Raw genomic sequence first — 23,985 nt, forward strand, 5'->3', positions numbered from 1 at the left:
AACTGTTTGTGATAAATCAGGCAACGTACAAAAGGCATTTTGTCTTGGGAAACTAATAACTCTGGCGAAGATTATGCGATTACATCGAAATGAACAAAAGGCTTGAATATTCATGAGACCCGACAGAAAAAGAAGTACGAACTGACCTGAGCGAGCATCGACGTTTGCTGGCGTCGTTGGCGGGTAGCGTGCGTGTTTTGTGTGTGTTTCCACTCCTCAGACATGCTACCGGATTCACCAAGCACCTTCATAAGCAGCAAATGTACGCAACTGTGAAAAAATTGTTTTGTCTCCAAAAATTATTTTCTTCGGAAAAGGTTATAGTATGTAAGTAAAACTGGATTAGCGATCTGTTATACGTGGATGACCTAAAACAATGTGCAGAAATAATTTTCAGTAGAATGTTACAAATCAGAATATGAGAAAATACTGCACTCCTAGTTCAATGACATTTTGGTACGTTTATTCAAAGAAACATTTCGCTGCAAACCTATCTAGGGATCATAACTGTTTGTGTGTAATGTTTCTGGAACCAACCAAGAATTCGCTTAGATGGATGTCAAAAGCAGCCGAAAAATAACACCTAGCCTACCCGGCGTGCTACATTGACACTCGTAAATTCGGAACGTGGATTCGATCCGAATTTCGTTCACCTCTTTGCTCGCAAGCTCCCAGCATCACGTTATGCATTGAGGTGACAAAAATCATGTGATAGCGATACCCACATATACGAATAGCGGCAGTATCGCCTGCATTGGCTTAGCGGTCATTTGCACTCAGCTGATTTATGTGAAAAGTTGTCCGGTGTGATCATGACCGCACGACGGGAATAAACAGACTTTGAACGCGGAATGGTAGCTGGAGATAGACGTAAGGGACATTCAGTTTCGGAAATAGTTAGGGAATTCAGTATTCTGAGATCCTCAGTGTCAAGAGTGTGCCGAGAATACCACACTTCAGGCATTACCTCTCACCTCAAAGAACACAGTGACAGACAGCCTGCACAACGACCGACAGCAGTGCAATTTGCGTAGAGTTGTCAGTGCTAACAGACAAGCAACACTGCATGAAATAACCACAGAAATCAATGAGGGGCGTACGACGGGTGTATCCGTTAGGACAGTGCGGCGAAGTTTGGAAGTACGAGGTGCATTCAAGTTCTAAGACCTCCGATTTTTTTCTCCGGACTGGAAAGAGATAGAAACATGCGCATTGTTTTAAAATGAGGCCACGTTCATTGTCAATACGTCCCAGAGATGGCAGCGCCGTACGGCAGATGGAATTTTACCGCCAGCGGCGAGAATGAGAACTGTTTTAAATACTTAATATGGCGACGTTTTCCTTACTTGAACAGCGTGCAATCATTCGTTTTCTGAATTTGCGTGGTGTGAAACCAATTGAAATTCATCGACAGTTGAAGGAGACATGTGGTGATGGAGTTACGGATGTGTCGAAAGTGCGTTCGTGGGTGCGACAGTTTAATGAAGGTAGAACATCGTGTGACAACAAACCGAAGCACCCTCAGGCTCGCACAAACCGGTCTGACGACATGATCGAGAAAGTGGAGAGAATTGTTTTGGGGGATCGCCGAATAACTGTTGAACAGATCGCCTCCAGAGTTAGCATTTCTATGGGTTCTGTGCACACAATCCTGCATGACGACCTGAAAATGCGAAAAGTGTCATCCAGGTGGGTGCCACGAATGCTGACGGACGACCACACGGCTGCCCGTGTGGCATATTGCCAACCAATGTTGACGCGCAACGACATCATGAATGGGACTTTCTTTTCGTCGGTTGTGACAATGGATGAGACGTGGATGCGATTTTTCAATCCAGAAACAAAGCGCCAGTCAGCTCAATGGAAGCACACAGATTCACCGCCACCAAAAACATTTCGGGTAACCGCCAGTGCTGAAAAAATGATGGTGTCCATGTTCTGGGACAGCGAGGGCGTAATCCTTACCCATTGCGTTCCAAAGGGCACTACGGTAACAGGTGCATCCTTCGAAAATGTTTTGAAGAACAAATTCCTTCCTGCACTGCAACAAAAACGTCCGGGAAGGGCTGCACGTGTGCTGTTTCACCAAGACAACGCACCCGCACATCGAGCTAACGTTACGCAACAGTTTCTTCGTGATAACAACTTTGAAGTGATTCCTCATGCTCCCTACTCACCTGGCCTGGCTCCTAGTGACTTTTGGTTTTTCCAACAATGAAAGATACTCTCCGTGGCCGCACATTCACCAGCCGTGCTGCTATTGCCTCAGCGATTTTCCAGTGGTCAAAACAGAAGCCTTCGCCGCTGCCATGGAATCATGGCGTCAGTGTTGTGAAAAATGTGTACGTCTGCAGGGCGATTACGTCGAGAAGTAACGCCAGTTTCATCGATTTCGGGTGAGTAGTTAATTAGAAAAAAATCGGAGGCCTTAGAACTTGAATCCATCGTAATGGACTTTGGCAGCAGACGATCGACACGAGTGCCTTTGCTAACAGCACGACGTCGCCTGCAGCGCCCATCCTTGGCTCGTGACCATATTGGTTGGACAATAGACGACTGGAAAACAGTGGCCTGGTCAGATGACTCCCGATTTAAGTTGGTAACAGCTGATAGTAAGGTTCGAGTATGGCCCAGACTCCACGGAGCCATGGACTCTAGTTGTCAACAAGGCACTGTGCCAGTCGCTGGTGGGTCCATAGTGGTATGGGCTGTGTTTAAATGGAATGGATTGGGTCCCCTGTTTCAACTGAACCGATCATTCACTGTAAATGGATATGTTCGGCTACTTGGAGACCATTTGCAACAGATCACGAACTACATGTTCCCAAACAACGATGGAATATTTATGGATGACTATGAGTCATATCACAGTGCCACAATTGTTCGCGATTGGTTTGAAGAGCATTCTGCATAATCCGAGCGAATGACCTGGTCACCCAGATCGCCCGACATGTGGCCATTCGAACATTTACGGGACATTATCGAGTGGTCAGTTCGTGCACAAAATCCTGCACGGACAACACTTTTGCAGTTATGGACGGATATAGAGGCAGCATGGCTCAATATCTCTGCAGGTGACTTCCAACTACTTGTTGAGTCCATACCACGTCTAATTGCTGCATTACGCCGGGAAAAAGAAGGCTCGACATAATATTAGGAGGTATCCCATGACTTTTATCACCTCTGTGTACGAACTGGCTTTAATCAAGCCATTGAATGGTATTTACTTTACCAGTCCACCCTCTTCGTAAGTGCAGTACGTTTACCATTGTACAAATGATTCTCAGATGCAAAACATGACCCTCCGAAAGCTCCTTCACATCTAACAGAAATTCATTCTAATATACGATAATTGATTAGATTAGGTACATTGACAGTTAAAGACTACTCGCCTCTCTTTTGCGTATGAACTCGCCGCAGCTGTGATCTACGCAAACTCACCAATTCACATAATCTGCCTTAATGTCGTCAGCTGTCTGGAATCAATGAAGAGGTGAAGTACAAATCTTCAAATCAAAAATGAAGTCATCGCAGAAAAGGGGCATGTGGGGGGATTTATTAGCCCCTTCGTGCTTCTAATTGGTTTTAAATTCTTTGTCAACACTGTTTCAAAATAGAGGGATACAGAAATAGTGACCGATATCGGATTACCGATTTTTAATACATAGAGTGATTAACGAATATACTTGACACTAAGTTCTCCGTGAAGAGTATTATCGCATAAATTAGCACCTGGGTTCACCTATACCAGTTTATGCTTTTAGTGTAATCGCTACTGTGCGGCTGGTCCCGCCGGAGGTTCGAGTCCTCCCTCGGGCATGGGTGTGTGTGTTTGTCCTCAGGATAATTTAGGTTAAGTAGTGTGTAAGCTTAGGGACTGATGACCTTAGAAGTTAAGTCCCATAAGATTTCACACACATTTGAACATTTTTTTGTAATCGCTTACTGATCGGAACGCAGGAAATCGAATCACAAGGATCTTCCATTCTTGCATCCAAAGTTTTCAGTTCAAAGACATTATTTGTTACGAAAAGAAGATGGGAGAGAATTTCTGAATAACTCTAAACTCTGCAAGACTTAGAAAACAAAGTGAAGAGGAAGCCTCCATAAGCTATAAATGGACACACAGGGCCAACGTTTAAGGTTGAGAACATTAATGCTGAACTTTATTTCACCTCACAACCATTTTTTGGTGAACTGCCAAATGACAAAGAAAGAATGAAGAGATGCTACAAGAAAGTTCCCCTAGTTCTACAAATGTCTTATATAAGTTCAAATAATTTCGTACTGGCTCTGACCGGTGTTTTTGCGCTGGGATAGGACTGCAATCAGACATCAAAGAATAGTTTTTTTTTCATAAATATTTCCACAGCCATTTGAAATTTGTTAAAAGACGACTTCATATTCGTCGATCCTGTATATTTTCATACGACAGTGTTTAAACTGCTTTTGGCCATATATTACCTATGCTGGCGGATTTGTCCTATTCAGAATGGCTATACAGCGGAAACTGGTCAAGACCGATTTAAATTTACACTGTTCTTTGATAATATACCTTCTCCGCTGAAATAATGTCGTCAGTCAAGAAATTTCAAAGAATCGTGGAACAAAACCTAAATAAGCAATTATTCCTTACGAACTTAACCTCTGCTGTAGTACCTAAAGCACTGAACAAATGAGGGATTAACATAAATGCAAAACACGACTAGTACATCCTCAAGATTGTCTCAATATTGAAGCACCTCTGACTGACAAGCGTTCGACAGCTTAATTATAGAGGCCCTGTTTCTCGTCTGTTCGGGATCTGCAACTTTTCGAAACATATCTCCAACATGAAACTTCACGGAAGATTAAAAATGCGTACCGGACCGGGATTCGAACCTGGGACCTTCGTCTTCCACAGGAAAATGCTCTAACGTCTGAACCATCTCTTTTTTCTTTAATAAAATTCCCCTGGGCAGTAAAAAGGCGATTCAAAAATAAGGAACGAAAATTGCCACCGCCACTTTTACCCTAAATAAAAAAAAACCAACACTTCAGACGTTGGCCCCTAACTAATCCTACTCCCAGTAAGACTAACCTACAGCTATGTGGGAGCGAGAAAGGATAGAGGAAAGGAAACCACAGCGGAGTGCTGAAAATTTAACATAATTATTTTTTATTGTTTTCTTGTTTATCTATATTTATATAAGTTTTTTGTTGAGTAGCGGGTCCCGCGTCCGCCAGCACGTCCAAACGTGTCTTCTCGTTGAGTGGAATTAGATTCCGTTATCGGTTCTGTTCAGTTCGGGTAGGTTCAGATCAGTTCAGATCAGTTTTCACCTTCGCATAGCTTGGACGTTCCAGCTACGAGGCGGATCGTTAAAGGTGCTCCCTAAGAAATTAGAGAAGTACTGCTTATAGCGTGGGTTGCGTGTTAGGACGCAGTGTCGTTCGTTGAGATAATTCCAATATTCTGGAACTGACTTATGACCAGAATTGTGTGGTCAGAGATACAATTCACAGAGTGAGTGAAACTTCATGGCAAATTAAAACTGTGTGCCCGACCGAGACTCGAACTCGGGACCTTTGCCTTTCGCGGGCAAGTGCTCTACCAACTGAGCTACCGAAGCACGACTCACGCCCGGTACTCACAGCTTTACTTCTACCAGTATCTCGTCTCCTACCTTCCAAGCTTTAGAGAAGTTCTCCTGCGAACCTTGCAGAACTAGCACTCCTGAAAGAAAGGATATAGCGGAGACATGGCTTAGCCACAGCCTGGAAGTTTCATACAAGCGCACACTCCGCTGCAGAGTGAAAATCTCATTCTGGAAACATCCCCCAGGCTGTGGCTAAGCCATGTCTCCGCAATATCCTTTCTTTCAGGAGTGCTAGTTCTGCAAGGTTCGCAGGAGAACTTCTGTAAAGTTTGGAAGGTAGGAGACGAGATACTGGCAGAAGTAAAGCTGTGAGTACCGTGCGTGACTCGTGCTTCGGTAGCTCAGTTGGTAGAGCACTTGCCCGCGAAAGGCAAAGGTCCCGAGTTCAAGTCTCGGTCGGGCACACAGTTTTAATCTGCCAGGAAGTTTCATATCAGCGCACACTCCGCTGCAGAGTGAAAATCTCATTCTGGGCACAGAGTGAGTTTTGGTGGTGAGGTAGAAAGTCCCCTCCTGGAATAAAAGTGTGTGGATGTCGATCTGAGCGGGTGTCTGGCGTGTAATAAACGCCAAAATACGCCGCAGAAGTGTCCAGACATCGGACGCTGGACCACAGTGGAACCAGTGGTCGTTTGTGTAGTCCACACCACAGCGGGTGCAAGTGACGAGTCGGTTAGGTGGATGCGATGCAGTCGATATCGGTTAACTTGTTTGCCATTCACTGTGATATATCACATTGATTGGACGTCGGGTCCGAGAAAGCGTGCGTGGACTGCTTTCCGTAAGTACCGCCACACATACTGGTGATACTTAATATCGATGGGGTTGTCCAGGCGTCATTGTTGTAACATTTGGTAAACTGTTTTCGTCTATATCAACCGTGTAAGGGGTAAAGACCGGTAGACATAACTGACGTCCACGAAAAGTCGCCGGATATGATAAAAGGGGGATGGGATGGTCGAGACCAAAACTGAGGCAGACCGGCGCAAAGTCTTGTAACTGGAGCCCAGTAAGGCTTTGCGGGAAACGATGCCAGAGTTTGAGTTGGGAGCTGATGAACAGCGACGTGACTCTGGCCGGCACATGTACGAGGGCCGTCTGAAAAGTCTGCGCAAAAATAAAAACTACTTACATGTTTGGGGTAAACCATTTTTATTTTTAGACATAGTCCCCTTTTAGACTTATACACTTTGTCCAACACTGTTCTAACTTGTTGATCCCTTCCGAATAATAGGAATTGTCCAAGTCTGCAAAATAGCTATTAGTTGCTGCAATCACCTCCTCGTTTGAATAAAATCTTTGTCCTGCCAGCAATTTCTTCAAATTGGGGAACAAATAGTAGTCCGAGGGAGCAAAGTCTGGAGAATTTGGGGATGTGAAACGAGTTGGAATCCTATTTGCATTAATTTTGTGACCACAACTGCTGAAGTGTGTGCTGGAGCACTGTCGTGATGGAAAAGGACGCTTTTGCGGGCCTATCACCGGCGTTTTCCTTCCAGCTCGGTTTTCAAACGGTCCAATAACGATGAATAATATGCACCTGTAATAGTTTTACCCTTTCCTAGATAGTCGATGAGGATTATCCCTTGCGAATCCCAAAAGACAGTCGCCATATCCTTTCCAGCCGAAGGAATGGTCTTCGCCTTTTTTGGTGCAGATTCTCCCTTGGTAGCTCATTGTTTAGATTGTTGTTTGCTCTCAGCAGTATAGTAATGTATCCATGTTCCATACACAGTGAAGAAACGACGCTTAAAGTCCTGCGGATTCTTCCTGAACAACTGCAAACCATCCTTGCAACACCTCACACGATTCCGTTTCTGGTGAAACGTGAGCAATCGCGGAACCCATCTTGCGGATAGCTTTCTCATGTCCAAATGTTTATGCAAAATATTTTGTACCCATTGATTGGAGATTCCCACAGCACTAGCAATCTCACGCACCTTAACTCTACTGTCATCCACCACCATATCATGGATTTTATCAATGATTTCTGGAGTCGTAACCTCCACAGGGCGTCCAGAACGTTCAGCATCACTTGTGCCCATATGGCCACTCCGAAAATTTTGAAACCTCTTATAAACTGTTCTAATCGAAGGTACAGGGTCGCCGTAATGTTTATCAAGCTTCTCTTTAGTCTCATGAGGCGTTTTGCTTTCCATAAGGTAATGTTTAATCACCACACAAAATTGTTTTTCGTCCATTTTTTGACAATCACTCGACTTCCTTGATTCACACGAATGCCAAACATAAATAATTAGACCAATATGGCTGAAACTTGGTGTGCGTTCTTTCCAAAGATGTTACTAACTAAACATGACCTCGATACGTGCCGGTAGTGCCATCTCTTGGACTTTGCACGGACTTTTCAAACCCCCCTCCTATTAGTCCCACCCCACCACAGTTCCGTGGGAGTGCAAGGGAGTCATACTGCACGGGAATCGAACCCGGGCCGTTAGGTATGACATTCTGTCGCGCTGACCACTCAGCTACCAGGGGCGGACTATGTCGAAATGAGAATGTAGGGTGGATGTCAGTGTTTCCCATCACGTTTTTGCACTTCGAAATAATTTGTCCATGGAAAGGAGAGAAAACGTTTACGATCTCTTCCACTACTGTCAGCCATTCACGCGATGGGGATGTCAGACATCCTTCAGAAATCGCAGTGATCCAGTCATGACTCGTGATTTTTTTTGTGGAAGGCATACAACCCCTGTTTAATCTGTTTGTGTATGCTAATTTAGTTGTATTTCCCAGAGTATTAAGAAGCACTTCCAGTTTCTTTAATGGTGTGAGACTTTTGTAGAATGCACTAAGACTGCGGACTTTGTAAATATTATCGCTAGACTGTGCTGGCCCAATGAAAGACGAATTGCTCTTCTTCCTAGATGCATATCTGAACAAATTACCTAAAATCTGATTAAAATTTTCTGATCTTTTAAGGTCTGGTCGTATGCGACGCTCTGGAATGACTTCTCTTCTTTGGACTACCTCTTGTTTAATACATCGAACGTATCGCTTACTAGTTCAGTAAAGGTATTAGACATAAAGTTAGTGAACTGCTTATAGATGTTGACTCTGAAATTATTGGTACAGCTGAACACTTCTTAAATAAGGAGATAATTCAGCTGCTTCCTTCACCAGGACACAGGTTGGCTGGCAGCTTTTCTAGGAGCTCTTTGCGGTGTGGGGGAGTTGCCATATATGTGAAAAACGGTATCCCATTTGAGTCAATTGATGTTTCAAAGTACTGCACTGCAAAGGTGTTTGAATGTTGCGCAGGTGTGGTTAAATTTAGTGGAGTTAAACTTCTAACTGTTGTTATTTATAGATCCCCAGACTCCGATTTCACAACATTTTTGCTAAAGCTAGAGGATGTTCTTGGTTCACTTTATAGGAAATACAAAAAGTTAGTTATATGTGGTGACTTCAATATTAATTGTATAAGTGATTGTGCAGGGAGAAGGATGCTGGTAGACCTCCTTAATTCATATAATCTTATGCAAACCGTATTCTTTCCAACGACAGTGCAAGGGAACAGTAGAACAACCGTAGACAACATTTTTGTTCATTCCTCATTATTAGAAGGGCATTCTGTTAGCAAAAAGGTGAATGGCCTTTCAGATCATGATGCACAAGTTTTAACTCTAAAAGATTTTTGTGTTGCAACACATGTTGAATATAGTTATCAACTTTTTAGGAAAGTTGATCCAGTTGCTGTAGAGACCTTTGTAAACCTTATCAAGGAACAAGAGTGGCAAGATGTTTATAGTGCTGATACAGTAGACGATAAATATAATGCTTTCCTCAAGACTTTTCTCGTGCTCTTTGAAACTTGCTTCCCGTTAGAACGTTCAAAACAGGGTACTAGCACAAACAGGCTGCCTGGGTGGCTAACTAGAGGGATAAGAACATCCTGTAGAACAAAGTGGCAATTTTATCAAAACGTTAGAAACAGTCAAAATCTAAATGCAGCAGCCCATTACAAACAGTATTGTAAGGTGCTTAAAAAGTTATTAGGAAGGCAAAAAGTATGTGGTGTGCAGATAGAATAGCTAAGTCTCAGGATAAAATTAGAACCATATGGTCAGTCGTAAAGGAAGTGGCTGGTCTGCAGAGACAGGTCGAGGATATAGAATCAGTGCATAGTGGGAATGTCCGTGTTACTGATAAGTCGCATATATGTACAGTATTTAATAATCACTTTCTGAATATAGCAGGTGAACTAACTAGAAACCTAGTCCCAACAGGGAATCATATACCGCTTGTAGAAAAAAGTGTTCCGAGACTGTTATCTGAAATGCTCCTCCATGATACTCACAAGAGGGAGATTGAGTTAATAATTAAATCACTAAAGACAAAGAACCCTCATGGATATGACGAGGTATCTAGCAGAATACTGAAGTATTGTTCTATATATGTTAGCCCAGTACTTAGCCATATCTGTAAGTTTTCCTTTAGGAGTGGTCGGTTTCCCGGCCGATTAAAGTACACGGTAGTGAAGCCACTTTATAAAAATGGAGACAGGGATAATGTTGACAATTATAGACCTATTTCTATCCCATCGGTGTTTGCTAAAGTTATCGAGAAGGTTGTATATACAAGGTTACTGGAGCATTTAAATTCACATAATTTGCTGTCAAATGTACAGTTTGGTTTTAGAAATGGTTTAACAACTGAAAATGCTATACTCTCTTTTCTCTGTGAGGTTTTGGACGGATTAAATAAAAGGTTGGGAACGCTAGGTGTTTTCTTTCATTTAACAAAGGCTTTTGACTGTGTTGACCACAAAATATTACTACAGAAATTGGACCATTATGGAGTAAGGGGAGTAACTTACAGTTGGTTCGCCTCATACTTTAAGAACAGAAAGCAGAAGGTAATTCTCCGCAATATTGAGAGTGGTAGTGATGTTCAGTCCCAATGGGGCACTGTTAAGTGGGGCGCTCCCCAAGGGTCGGTGCTGGGGTCACTGCTGTTTCTTATTTATATAAATGATATGCCTTCTAGTATTACAGTTGATTCAAAAATATTTCTGTTTGCTGATGACACCAGATTGGTAGAGAAGGATCTTGTGTGTAATATTGAAACATTATCAAATAATGTAGTTCATGAAATAAGTTCGTGGCTTGTGGAAAATAATTTGATGCTAAATCACAGTAAGACTCAGTTTTTACAGTTTCTAACTCACAATTCAAAAAGAGATGATATTTTGATCAGACAGAATGGGCATATTATAAGCGAGACGGAACAATTCAAGTTCCTAGGCGTTCGGATAGATAGTAAGCTGTTGTGGAAAGCCCATGTTCAGGATCTTGCTCAGAAACTAAATGCTGCTTTATTTACCATTAGAACAGCATCTGAAATAAGTGACAGTTCAACACGAAAAGTAGTCTACTTCGCATATTTTCATACGCTTATGTCATATGGTATTATTTTTTGGGGTAATTCTTCTGATTCAAAAAGGGTATTTTTGGCTCAAAAACGGGCTGTTCGGGCTGTATGTGGTGTAAGTTCGAGAACCTCTTGTCGACCCCTATTCAATAATCTGGGAATTCTGACATTGCCCTCACAGTATATATTTTCTTTAATGTCGTTTGTTGTTAGCAATATTAGCTTATTCCCAAGAGTTAGCAGCTTTCACTCAGTTAATACTAGGCAGAAATCAAATCTGCATGTGGAATGCACTTCCTTGACTCTTGAGCAGAAAGGAGTGCACTATTCTGCTGCATCCATTTTCAATAAGCTACCACAAGAACTCAAAAATCATAGCAGTACTTTTAAGTCTAAACTGAAGAGTTTCCTCATGGCTCACTTCTTCTATTCTGTCGAGGAGCTCCTGGAAGAGCTGAAAAATTGAGCAAATTCCAGTGTTACATTGTTGATTTTCTTTATTTAAACTTACGAATTGTCGCCTGAATACGTTTCTTATATTACATTTTATCTGTTTCTACTATCGTGTTATAATTTCATGTATTGACTCGTTCCATGACCATGGAGACTTCTCCTTAATTTGGTCCCACGGAACACTAAATAAATAAATAAAAATAAATAAAATTGTTTTTCACTTTCTGTATTGCGCTTTGGCGCGTCATTATTGTTATTATTATTATTTGCAAAAAATGGTTCAAATGGCTTTGAGCACTATGGGACTTAACATCAGGGGTCATCAGTCCCCTAGAACTTAGAACTACTTAAACCTAACTAACCTAAGGACATCAGACACATACATGCCCGAGGCAGGATTCGAACCTGCGACCGTAGCGGTCGCGCGGTTCCATACTGAAGCGCCTAGAAGCGCTCAGCCACACCGGCCGGCCGAATATTTGCGCGGATAATGTATCGCATCAGATGATTCGTAACATATTCGACTATCAGTATACTTTTCATCGAAGATAAGAACATAAACAAGACTGTTCTAACACCAATTGAGTTTAAAAGCCCTTTTAAAATCCTCCAATTACACTTAAGTTGCTTCCACATTTTTGAAACGTTGAGCAACACGGTAAGTGATTCTTCTGTCTCATCAGATGACTTTCGAAGAAAGTCCGCTTAATTCAAGCACCCTGTCTCTGTCTTCTTTGCTCCAAGAAGACGCTTTCCGATTTTGAATAAAAAGTCCGAAATACTGCGACAAAACAGACTGCACGTCATTAGTGAGAGTCCATGTTAAATTTAATAACTGCCAAATATTCTTCTGTATGACGTGACATGACCATTAGCCTTAACTTTTTTCGTATCCGTAATTATTTTCGCTAGGACCGCAGTTCTTTTTTTTTTTACTGTCACTAGGCACTTTTCGAGGTACTCAGTTTCTTTATTTCTCATTAAGAAATCTGGATAACCCAAATCCGATTCATTTGGAAGACAGGGAAGTCTCGACTGAAGATATTTGTGATCAGTAATTTTATTCTTATTGCTTGAGTTGTTGAGATGTATCAGCAGAGACAGAGGAATTTTATTGTTCTCCACAGCAATCTCAATCCAAAATAACTGTTTTATGGTCCATGGAATTTGGTTCAAGATGTTTTACTACACAAGAAGCCAATCCTTGCGAACTCCTTGTCCATTCAGTTTCATTCCACACAACATCGTCGTCATTGTAGCATGCAGCGGGTATAGAAATCAAGAAGATCATTCCATCGTATATACATTAGAAGAGGTTGTCCCATAAAGTGCGCCCTAAAACACACTTTCGAGCGACAAGGACGGCTCATTTGATGACTCGGTGGCTGTTCCGCTGCAGTACATGTAGCGCCCTGCAGCTTATGTGTCTCCATGGTCTCCGGCAGAAGTCCGAAACTCCACTGTCCAACAGTGACACCAGACGATTTTAATGTGTTATTTAGCTTAGCACATTCAACTATGATACACAGAACTTGAGCTTCTACAGATAGCAGATACACCTGTGGCTATTTACAAGGAAAATGAGAGTGGATTCTGAATCTCACATAATAAGCGTTCAACATAGTCCTTAAGAATAACTGACAAAAATATTTGTGAAAATGACTCATGTACACCTAATATTATACACTCCAAAAACCATTGACAATATAATAGGAGGCTGCCCAATATTGGGGATGATGAATATCTCAAGAGACACAAAAGGCGTGTTTATAATGTCGCTGACAGGTATGCTAAGTGCTTTGAGTACCAGGTATCTTCCAAAATTGGTCCAGTTCCACACATAGAGCGGCAACAAGTTGGGCATAACACGATTTCCTGTAACCAACTGACATTAATGGTCCAATCATGAGAGTAAACAAGTGTAACATTTTGGTAGCCAGGCATAAAAAATTGTGTCAATCCCACATGACGCGAACATCAATGACAAAATGGGCTAAAAGAAATTGAAGGTCAAGGACATGTGGAGATCAGTCATATGTGGTGGATGTAAACTAGAGACGTTTCTGACGTGACTAGTTCCCCAGAAGCTCTGCCACAAATTGCAGGCAGCTGTAAACGACAGCAGCACGGGTGATGTATTACTGTTGGGAACCACACATAGGCTGTAAGGTTCTGTTAAATCACTTCGACTTTTTTATGGACGCAACCTCATGTGGACCTCGAGTACAGTTAATAAAATGGTTAATTGTAAGGATAAAGAAGATGTTGTTGTTGATGTGCGTCTTCAGTCCTGAGACTGGTTTGATGCAGCTCTCCATGCTACTCTATCTTGTGCAAGCTTCTTCATCTCCTAGTACCTACTGCAACCTACATCCTTCTGAATCTACTTAGTGTATTCATCTCTTGGTCTCCCTCTACGATTTTTACCCTCCACGCTGCCCTCAAATACTAAATTGGTGATCCCTTGATGCTTCAGAACATGTCGTACCAACTGATCCCTTCTTCTAGCCAAGTTGTGCCACAAACTTCTCTTCTCCTCCAGTCTCTTCAATTCCTCCTCATTAGTTATGTGATCTACCCATCTAATCTTCAGCATTATTCTGTAGCACCACATTTCGAAAGCTTCTATTGTCCATACAGCGAAGCTGTATGCCCTCGGGAAAAATTACGGCTCTAGTTTCCCCTTGCTTTTAGCGGTTCGCAGTACCAGCACAGCAGGGCCGTTTTGGTTAGTGTTACAAGGCCAGATCAGTCAATCATCTAGACTGTTACCCCTGCAACTACTGAAAAGGCTGCTGCCCCTCTTCAGGAACTACACGTTTGTCTGGCCTCTCAACAGATACGCCTCCATTGTGGTTGCACCTACGATACGGCTATCTCTATCGCTGAGGCACGCAAGCCTCCCCACCAACGGCAAGATCCATGGTTCATGAATATATTTAAAATACATTGATAATCAAAAACATTATGACCACTGCCCACCGCGATGTTGAATCCCCCTGTTGGCGTTGCGGGCACGTGACGCGGTAACAAAAGTATGTAAGGGGAGCAAACATGGACGGAGGATCACACTAGAAAAGATATGGGCTGCAAATGGAGAAATCCATTGAGATAAACGACTCTGACATAGGGTACATTATAACTACACAGAGCCCGTGAAGGAGTATCTCATAAACGGCGAAGCTGGTCGAATGTTCACGTGCTGCTGTCGTGAGCATCCACGGAAAGGGATAGAAAGACATTGAAACTACGATTAGGCACTGAATGATTGGACGTCCACGACTCTTCACAGAACATGGGGTTCGGAGGTTTGTCAGCTGTGTGAAGTAGGATAGATGTTGATCGGTGGCATCTCTGTCGAAACCGCACAACGGTCGTGTACGCACAAGTGTTTCGGGGCACACCGTACATAGTACATTGTTGAACACGGAGCTCTGCAGCAGACCACACTACTGGTTCACACGTTGACCCAGCGACATCGTCAGTTACGATTGCAGTGGGAACGGGACCATCGGGATCAATGAAAACGTGTCGGCTCTTCGGGTGAATCACGTTTTTGCTGCACTAGGTCGATGGTCGTCTCCACAAACGCCGTCATCGAGGTGAACGGCGGCTCGAAACGTGCAGCGCGCCACGGACGCAGGCGTGCTATAGGAGACATTCTCCAGCGCTTACGTAGGACCTGTAGTGGTAATCGAAGACACGCTAACAGCTGCAAACCACCTGCATCCCTTCATGCTTGATATCTTTCCCGATGGCGATGCTATCTTTCAGCAGTGTAACTGTACGTGTGTCGGAGCCAGAACTGTGCTACAGTGATTTGAGAAGCATTACAGTGAACTCATGTTGATGTCTCGGCCACCAATTCGTTTAATATAAATCCTTTGGAATCCATGTGGACCGTCTTCGGGCGCCATCACTGCGTATCCAAATCAGCGGCCCGTTACCTAGGTGAATCACATGACCTGCGCGTAGACATCTAACGCCACGTACTTCCACAAATCTACCAACAAACTGTAGGATCCCTGATACACAGAATTAGTTATGTATTTCCTTCCAAAGACGGGCAAACAAGCTATTAAGCACTTACGATATTCTAGCAATGAGCACTGAGAACCGTACGGGCAGTACAGAATGAGGTTAGATAGAGGCTATCCGAAACACGTTTGTATTGCCTTTATTCTGTTCTAGAGTGCCTATGGCACTTTGTAAGTGACACAACAGGCTTCAATTTCTTCGTATATTTGAAGGAAGCACTGGATGTCAGTTGCGGAAGGCAATTGGGGCATTGATCGAGGAAATATTTCGCATTCGCTTGAAGTAGTTCAGAGAAATAACAGTGAACTTAAATCTAGATACCTTGACAGAGATCTGGGCTTTGTTGCTTCTGAATACGTGTGAGAGCATTGGTCACTACGACGTCTCAGATGGTTCTGATAACAGTATGCTGAAGACTCTTGATTTCCATAGAAAGTGATTAGAAAAGAGTCCTTGTGTGCTACATGTAACATAATGAAATGAAAATAAATATTCGAGTGTTGTGTTCCGTTTTTGTTCAGGGTGTTTCAGAAGGAGAAGTAAATATTTCAGGAGGTTGTAGTATAGACCAGCTGGAATAAAAGATTCCATAAAACATGTGTCCAGTTTTCATTGGCTACAGCGATACAACTGGTTACAAATATAAGTTTTCATTTCACGTATTGGTATTCCAGTTGCTATGGGTATATTTATCGAATGCTTTTAGTTTTTATTTTTTACACTGAACTTGCGAAGTTGTGCTTGAGTTTACGTAGTTGAATTTTTCAGCTGTGAGTGTGAATTGTTGGCTAGTTCTACTTTGTAGTATAAGACTTTTATTTAATTCTCCTAAACGTAAGGTGCTTGGTTTGTCGATATGTTATTTGTGTCCGGGTGTTGAAACGATCACGCTGCTGCTGCTTGAAGACAATACGGTAGATGATATTCTGCCTTGTGCTTTTACTAAACTGCTTGAGTGTGGCACAGTGTCCAGCACTCATATTTCATCTGAAGGTGCAAACAAACAGTTTAGATGGTAGTGAAGACATTATTCAGTTTGTCGAACGTAGTCTTCAACAAGTACACGCAGGGTGGGCGCTCCACATACAATAATATGGCAGGCAGTACCTATGCAGGACCTTTACCGTTGCTTGCAACTCCTTCGAGAAGGAGATGAAGGTACATTATTGGAATTTTATCTTTGGCTGATTACAAATTTCGGAGTAATCCCGCTAATGCTGTTTACTGGCGAATCCACTTTCACTCGTGACAATATCAATAACACTCGTAACTCACATCGATGGACCGACGAAACCCCATATGCCTTTGTGGAGATACGTTTCCAACAATCCTTCTCTGAATGATGCCCCAGAAAGAATGGTCAATAGGGATGTGGCAGGAACGATAAATCGAAACAAAAAAGCCTAGTAAACATTTGTTCTAAAGTTCATACCCTCGAGTGTGCTGTATGAACTGAGTTCGGTGTGCCTGGCGGCGCTGTGTTGCGTGCTCGACGAACAGCACACGGGCCCGCAGTTGGCAATACGCAGTGGGCTCAACTAAGTATATTTAGAGTTCTACACCAGCCACAGGGGACCAATTCATATTTTAACATCCGTTTTTGACGATAGGTTGTTAACTATAATAGTTAATGAGACGAACAAATATGCTGAACAGTTTGTAAGTTCATCTACATCTACATCCATACTCCGCAAGCCACCTGACGATGTGTGGCAGGGGGTACTTTGAGTACCTCTATCGGTTCTCCCTTCTATTCCAGTCTCGTATTGTTCGTGGAAAGAAAGATTGTCGGTATGCCTCTGTGTGGGCTCTAATCTCTCTGATTTTATCCTCATGGTCTCTTCGCGAGATATACGTAGGAGGGAGCAATATACTTCTTGACTCCTCGGTGAAGGTATGTTCTCGAAACTTTCAACAAAAGCCCGTACCGAGCTACTGAGCGTCTCTCCTGCAGTCTTCCATTGGAGTTTATCTATCATCTCCGTAATGCTTTCGCAATTACTAAATGATCCTGTAACGAAGCGCGCTGCTCTCCGTTGGATCTTCTCTATCTCGTATATCAAACATATCTGGTACGGATCCCACACTGGTGAGCAGTATTCAAGCAGTGGGCAAACAAGTGTACTGTAACCTACTTCCTTTGTTTTTGGATTGCATTTCCTTAGGATTCTTCCAATGAATCTCAGTCTGGCATCTGCTATACCGACGATCAACTTAATATGATAATTCCATTTAAAATCACTCCTAATGCCTACTCCCAGATAAATTATGGAATTAACTGTTTCCAGTTTCTGACCTGCTATATTGTAGCTAAATGGTAAAGGATCTTTCTTTCTGTGTATTCGCAGCACGTTACACTCGTCTACATTGTGATTCAATTGCCATTCCCTGCACCATGCGTCAATTCGTTGCAGATCCTCCTGCGTTTCAGTACAATTTTCCATTGTTACAACCTCTCGATATAGCACAGCATCATCCGCAAAAAGCCTCAGTGAACTTCCGATGTTGTCCACAAGGTCATTTATGTATATTGTGAATAGCAACGGTCCTACGACACTCCCCTGCGTCACACCTGAAATCACTCTTACTTCAGAAGACTTCTCTCCATTGAGAATGACATGCTGCGTTCTGTTATCTAGGAACTCTTCAATCCAATCACACAATTGGTCTGATAGTCCATATTCTCTTACTTTGTTCATTAAACGACTGTGGGGAACTGTATCGAACGCCTTGCGAAAGTCAAGAAACACGGCATCTACCTGGGAATCCGTGTCTATTGCCCTCTGAGTCTCGTGGACGAAAAGCGAGAGCTGGTTTTCACTCGATCGTCTTTTTCGAAACCCATGCTGGTTTCTACAAAGTAGATTTCTAGTCTCACATGCCGGTACACTGAAACAACGATCGAATGTGTACTGATGGGTACCAGCTAACAATTGAGATTTCTGCTCTTTGTTCGTAATGTTATTCCTACAAGGCATAGTTCAGAATGCCCATTTTGAAATGTGTTATTAGAGGAAAGAAGTTATTAAAACATTTATTTTCCGAAAAGTATTGTGTATGCGTTCGCTCCTCATGTAAATTCTTTCATGAGAATGTGAAAATAAATCAATAATTTTCGTAGTACACATTCCTGGTGGCAAAAGCTTCGAATTATTGACAACTTACAATCTCAACAATCACTTAATTAGAGAAAAATTCACCGAAACGTGTAAGATAACGCTACGTTTCAAGAAAGCGGCGCAAGACACGGGAATAATTATACGGGTTGGAACAGGTGCTGGCGCAAGGAACAGCCCGGTCAAGGAATTAAGAGCTGTGAGGACTTCTTCTTTTTCGATACTGTGAAAAAAATCTTTTGTACTGCAAGCTCTTTGGTTTCCATAAATATGGGCTCTAAAGAACATACCTTATGAGCTACGATCACTTGTTCACCTATATTGAACAAGTGTTCATAGCTCTTAAGGTATGCATTTTAGAGGCCATGTTTATTAGACAATTTTTTCGTGTTTTATTCCATACTCAGTACTCTTCGGCACCGACCGACTGCCGTGTCATCCTCAGACGATTGGCGTAATTGGATGTGGATATGGAGGGGCATGTGCTGAGCACACCGCTCTCCCAGTCATTGTCAGTTTTCGTGACCAGAGACGCTACTTCTCAATCAAGTAGCTCCTCAACTGGCCTCACAAGGACAGATTGAACCCTGCTTGCCATCAGCACTCGGCAGATCCGGATGGTCGACCATCCAAGTGGTACCCAAGTCCGACAGCGCTTAACTTCGGCGATCTGACGGGTACTGCTGTCACCACTGTGGCAAGGCCGTTGGCTTATTCCGTACTATTTCCTCCCAAATATGGAAGGCAAAGAGCGTGTAGTGGAAGAGATTTGTTTCGCAGTGTTTAAGCTGAATAGTGCTCATAGTTCTTGACAATCGCATTTTAGACTTCATGTTTACTAGAGTTTTTGATTCGAATGATCATGTCTGTCATATCCCTGAATACCGACCATTCCTCCTGGGACACTCCTTATAAATGTGTGGTGTTCAAATGGTTCAAATTGCTCTAAACACTATGGGACTTAACATCTGAGGTCATCAGTCCCCTAGACTTAGAACTACTGAAACCTAAGTAACCTAAGGACATCACACACATCAATGCCCGAGGCAGGATTCGAACCTGCGACCGTAGCAGCTGCGCGTCTCCTGACTGAAGCGCCTAGAACCGCTCAGCCACAGTGGCCGCCGAAATTAAGTCATTATTTATTGTAAGTGTGAACAGAAATGATGCTTGACAAAGACTGATTACACATGTGTGTGATGTCCTTAGGTTAGTTAGGTTTAAGTAGTTCCAAGTTCTAGGGGACTGATCACCTCAGCAGTTAAGTCCCATAATGCTCAGAGCCATTTGAACCATTTTGGTTGTTGAAAGTCAGATTGCGTTGCGCTAAAAATATTGTGTGTCAGTTTAGTGTTGATCAGAATAAGTAAAGAGAGAAATGTCTGAGTACGTTCAGTTTTGCTCAGCTGTTTGAAAATCAAATAACGTAAGAGATTTATCAGCACAGTCATCCTCAATTTTTCTAAGGGGATGTTTCAATGTCAATACCGACAATTAGCAGCTAAATATCATAATGAAGTGGTCACTTTTCATGCACTGTTTACCAGTCATTTGTCAATACAGTCATCGTAGATACATTGACTACGATGATCTAGTCTTCGCTGTGGAACACGTCTATCTTCAGAACGATTCCGTCCCTAATGAGGGTCTTCCTGCAAATGCAAGTTGACACAAGGCGGACAGTGGCTGGTTCCCTTCCTTGGTTGGCCCTCCGTCTACCGCCAGGTTCCTGCGCACGTGGCTCTTAGAACCGGCTGAATATTGATCAGCGAGCGCGCTGCGCCCAAGCCGGCGGTGTGAATCACAGACAGCACGCCGTGTGTCCCCGTTGTCTCATCCATCTACCCCACCACTGCGGCCGCTTGCTTTATACTTACATTATCACTGAAGAAAACTGGAACAGCCAGGAGGAAATTGTCGGAGTTAATCGAAATACACAGTACGTAGTATAACATCCTTCCAGTACTTAAGATTGCAGAGGAATGTCACGTATTTAACTCCAGGCGCACCCTCCCTCGTGTGACAGGAATACCAGTGTTACGCCAATATGAGCTAATTAAATAATAATGTAATGGTTGCGTGTGGCTCAATGGTGAAGTAGAGGTTTTAATTGGATGCCACTTCGACGACTTGTGTGTTCCTTATCTACCACAGTTATCCAACCGGGGGAAAGGACCTACAGTTTAACGTAGAATCTGAACCACGTGTCGTTCCAGACGAAATAGTTTTGAACACGTTTCCAAAAACTGTCTTGAGCAGCAAGCTCAACAGCCCACACGCAGAGGAAATACAGTACTTTAAACCGTCTAGCTACAAACAGGCTGGGCTTTATCGACAGTGTCAGCGTAAAGACAGGGATTAGTAGCCATGATATCATCATAGCGATAATGGTTAGTAAAATAAATAAATCTAACAAGAAGGCTAGAAGAGTATTTTTGCTAGAAAAAGCAGAGAAGCAGTTATTAGCATCTCAATTAGACAGTGAATGGACATCATTTAGTTGAATATGATGAATGTACAGAAATTGTGGACAAAGTTTAAACGGATTGCAAATCAAGCTCTGAAGAATTATGTGCCGAGTAAGTGAGTTAAGGACGGAAAGGCCAACCGTGGACTAACAACAAAATTCGGAATTGCTGAGGAAGCAAACACTGTTGCAATTTCGGTTCAAAAGAGAACGTGCAAATGACGACAAACAAAAGTTAGTAGAAATTCGTGCGTCTGTATAGAGACCGATGAGCGAAGTATACAGCATCTACCGTCATCATTCCATAGCAAATACTCTTGCCGAGAACCCGAGAAAGTTTTGATCCTACGTAAAGTTTCTGAGCCGGTCGAAGGCTTCTATCCAGTCACTCGTTGATCGTCTGGTGTGGCAATAGAAGGCAGCAAAAGGAAAACTGTATTTTTGAATAAATAACGGATCGTGATGAAGGGAACTTAGGGAAAGAAATTTGTGTCGTCGTAAATTTTTGTTCAGTAGTAGGAAGGTGTGTCATGAACAAAATATCTAAAATTCTGACCGGTGGGGTGTGAACGTGGAGCAGAAGGTGGGGGGAGGGGTTTCTTTAAAGGTCACCTTCTTATAACTTTCTTGACTATCTAGAAAATCACGGCTTTTAGTAAAAATATTTCGCAGTACAGAATTAAATTGCATTAAATTTCCTACAAAAAGGGTCCCAATAAAAAATGGTTCAAATGGCTGTGAGCACTATGGGACTTAACTTCTGAGGTCATCAGTCCCCTAGACTTAGAACTACTTAAACCTAAGTAACCTAAGGACATCACACACATCCATGCCCGAGGCAGGATTCGAACTTGCGACAGTAGCAGCAGCGCGGTTCCGGACTGATGCGCCTAGAACCGCTCGGCCACAGAGGGCCGGCAAGGGTCCCATTCATTTTTCCTCTAGGAGTAATAGCTTCCGTGTTGCAGAGGATGCAAAATCACAGATTATTAAAAATGGTATTCTTATGGTATAAAATTACGTTCCCTCATGCATCTGATGTCCCCGCCCGATTTTCCACCCTGATACACTCCGAGAACAAAATTTATCTTTCAATACGGTTCTGCTGCACTTATGTGTGGTACACACACTTAGTATTTGTTTTGAACCTACATCATTTAACAACAAACCTTAATTTTATACCACTGAAATACTACTTTTAATAATCTGCGAATTTTCACTCCCTCTAACGTGGAAACAATTACCATACAGAAAAAAAAATTGAATTGGACCCTTTCCGCAGGAAACGTTTTCGCTAGATGCCGCAGTTTCCGAGACAAAGACTGTTTTTAACGTCGTTGACTGGGCTAATAGGCATCCTTGGCGTAGAGAAACAACTGAAAGAGTTGAAAACAAGGAAGTCGCCTGGTCCGGATGGAATCCCATTTCCGTTACAGTATTGGCTCCTTACTTCGTCTGCATTTATCGCGAATTCCTCGCCCAGCACAAAATCCCAAACGACAGGAAAAAAAACTCTGATTACTCCTGTATATAACAGGCGTAAAAGAACGGACCCCAAAAATTACAGACCAACGTCCTTAATTTGGAAATTTGTGTAAGTCCTACGGGACCAAACTGCTGAGGTCATCGGGTCCTAAGCTTACACACTGCTTAATCTAACTTGAACTGACTTACGCTAAGAACAACACACACACCCATGCCCTAGGGAGGACTAGAATCTCCGACGGGGGGAGCCGTGAGAACCGTGACAAGGCGCCTCGCACCGAGGGGCTATCCCAAGCGGCCAACAACCTTAACATCGATATACTGCAGAGTTCTTGAACATACTCGTATTCTCAGTTCAAATATAATAAATTTCCTTGGGATGGAAAAGCTTCTGTCCACAAATCAGCACTGATTGAGAAAGCACTCTTTGTGCGAAACTTAGCTTGCACTTTTCTCATATGATATCCTGCGAACCATGGATGTGGGGCAACATGCAGAAACCATGTTCTTAGATTTCCAAAAAGCGTTTGACACGGTGCCCCACTGCAGACTGTTAAGGTAGTACGAGCGTGCGAAACAGGTTCCCAGATATGTGAGTGGCTCGAAGACTTCTTAAGTAATAGAAATACGTTGTCTTCGATGGCGAGTTTCCATCAGAAAGAAAGGTATTGTCAGGAGTGTCCCATGGAAAGGTGATCAGGCAGCTCTTATCGTCTCTATAATAAATGATTTGACGGACACGGTGAGCAGCATTCTGCGACTGTTTGCTGATGACGCTGTGGCATAGGGGGGGATACAAGTTGACTTAGACAAAATTTCTAGTTGGTGTGATGAATGGCAGCTTGTTATAAATGTATAAAAATGTAAGTTCATGCAGATGTGTAGGATAAATAGCCCTGTAATATTCTAAAACAGCATTAGTAGCGTGCTGCTGAACACAGTCATGTTGATTTAATGTCTAGGAGTAACATTGCAAAGCGGTATGAAATGCAACGACCACACAAGAACGGTAGCAGGGAAGGCGGATGGTCTACTTCGGTTTATTGCGAAAATTTTAGAAAAGTATGGCTCATCTATAAAGGAAATCGCGTATAGAAAACTATTGCCACCCGTTATTTAGTACTGCTTGTGTGTTTGGGATCCCCACCAGATCGCATTAAATAAAAATATCAAAGCAATTAAGAGGTGGGCTGCTAGATTTGTTACCGGTAGGTTCGATCAACAAGCAAGTATTACGGAGATGCTTCGTGACCTACTCTGGGAATCCCTAGAGGTAAGAAAATGTTCTTTTTCCGAAACACTGCTGAGAAAATTTAGTGAAACTGATTGCAGAACGATTCTTCTACCGCCAACGGTAATTTAGCGTAAGGACCACGAAGATAAGATAAGAGAAATT

The sequence above is a fragment of the Schistocerca serialis genome, chromosome 3 (genome assembly GCF_023864345.2).
Source record: "Schistocerca serialis cubense isolate TAMUIC-IGC-003099 chromosome 3, iqSchSeri2.2, whole genome shotgun sequence".
Classification (NCBI taxonomy): domain Eukaryota; kingdom Metazoa; phylum Arthropoda; class Insecta; order Orthoptera; family Acrididae; genus Schistocerca; species Schistocerca serialis.